The sequence below is a fragment of the Penaeus monodon genome, chromosome 19, assembly GCF_015228065.2.
Source record: "Penaeus monodon isolate SGIC_2016 chromosome 19, NSTDA_Pmon_1, whole genome shotgun sequence".
NCBI lineage: Eukaryota > Metazoa > Arthropoda > Malacostraca > Decapoda > Penaeidae > Penaeus > Penaeus monodon.
This window is the reverse complement of record NC_051404.1, coordinates 16,553,579-16,553,990: the sequence shown is the minus strand read 5'-3', so window position 1 is coordinate 16,553,990 and position 412 is coordinate 16,553,579.

The window sequence follows — 412 nt, the reverse complement described above, 5'->3', positions numbered from 1 at the left end:
TATATATATAATATTGTGTGAGCATCGTAATGTGCAGTATTTCGCAGGAAGAGGCCTGAAAGAGACGAAATTTGGAGACAGAAAAGGGCGCCTGCAGGCATGTGGAGCTTTAGAGACCCTTTTCCGTGCATGCAAAGATTGCCACGACCCAGCCAGCCTCATGCTACCTTCTGCGAGCTGTCGGCCACTCGAAAGGCACTGTTGTGTTGTGTTGTTTACCACAAAAACAGACATTCCAAGTGCTAGAGACCAAGGTCTATATAGTACTAATATAGACCTTGTTCGAGACCAGCCCTGCCCCGACTCTCGTAAGCGCGTCTTCATGTATATTACAAAATAAAGAAAAAAAAAAAGAGTTGAGTGTCATCTTTCTCTCACCCATGCCAGGCTATTACAAAGGGGATTCACAGTG